Here is a 1,497-nt window from a genome sequence, read left to right as displayed (position 1 = left end):
CGCTATGAGTCGGAAACGACTTGACGGCACATAACAACAACAACATAGGAAAGGGAGCAAACCTAGAGAGAACAAACTTGTGAGTTACACATAGAAGGGCTTTGAGGGTGTTGCTTTCAGGTTTACTGGGGGGAAGGGTGGCAGAAGGTGGCCTAGGTAACATTCTCTGGATACCCTAGGCATTTTTTTTTCTCCTTCCCCACCCAGGGGTCAATCTGGGGATAATGGCACAATCTGGGGACTGAGGAGCTCACCCTGAGGGCCACAACAGCTCACCCAGAGCCGAGGGCTGAGGGACACCAGCCCTGGGCAGAGGGCCGAGAGAAGCCCGTCCTGGGCAGAGGGCTGTGATGGCTCACCCCGAGCCAGGGGCCGAGGGCCGCCCTCCCCGGGCAGAGGGCCGCGATGGCTCGCCCCGAGGCGGGGGCCGAGGGCAGCCCACCCCAGGCAGAGGGCCGAGGGAAGCCCACCCCAGGCAGAGGGCCACGACGGCTCACCCCAAGCAGGGGGCCGAGGGAAGCCCGCCCCGGGTAGAGGGCTGTGATGGCTCACCCCAAGCCGGGGGCCGAGGGCAGCCCACCCCAGGCAGAGGGCCGAGGGCAGCCCGCCTCGGGCAGAGGGCTGCGATGGCTCGCCCTGAGTCGGGGGCCGAGGGCAGCCTGCCCCCATTAAAAAAATTTTTTTATTAATTTTAATGAAAGTTTACAGAGACTTAGGGTTTCCAGTCATTCATTGTTGCACTTTTCTCCCTGCCTACCTCCTTCCCCCAAGTCACTCTTCTCCTTGAAAAGTAAAACTTTATCATTGTTATGCAATGCAACGCCTCCCCCCAAGTCCACTCCAGTGTGCAGCCTTCATTCTGGACTCCTGTCATGACAATAATAACCAATCATATATTCCTTTGAAACAGTTCTTTCCCTCATCTGTTTCAATGCAGTATACATCATTTCTCCCGTCCTTCTCTGCCTTCTCTCAACCTCAATGTAAGTCCCGTTTTACAACAATGGCCCTATGCAATATTTGTCCTTTTGTGACTGAGGTATTTCACTCAGAATAATGTCCTCCAGGGTCATCCATTTTCCATAATATTTCATGTCTTCCTTGTTTTTCAATGCTGCATAGTATTCATGTGAATATACTAGAACTTCTCTATCCATTCATTTGTTGATGGGCATCTGGGTTGTTTCCAACTCTTTGGTATTGTGAACAAAGCCACAGTAAACATGGGTGTGCATATATCTGCTTGGGTGGTGGTTATAGTTTCTTTAGGGTTTTTGTTGTTGTTATGTGCCGTCGAGTCGCCTGCGACTCATAGCGACCCTGTGTACAACAGCCCTAATCCCCGCTCTGTCCTGTGCCAATCGCACTGTCTCTGACACTGCCATCCCAATTATCCCAGTCACTGAATCAATCCACCTCATAGAGGGTCTTCCTCTCCTGAGCTGTCCCTCCACCTTCCCAAGCATGATGTCCCTCTCCAAGGACCGGTCTCTCCTC

This window comes from Elephantulus edwardii, unplaced genomic scaffold, assembly GCF_000299155.1.
Source record: "Elephantulus edwardii isolate Elephantulus edwardi_28Jun2011 unplaced genomic scaffold, EleEdw1.0 scaffold00001, whole genome shotgun sequence".
In the NCBI taxonomy this organism is placed as follows: Eukaryota; Metazoa; Chordata; class Mammalia; order Macroscelidea; family Macroscelididae; genus Elephantulus; species Elephantulus edwardii.
The sequence above is the reverse complement of the archived record's forward strand: the minus strand, read 5'-3'. Positions refer to the sequence as shown.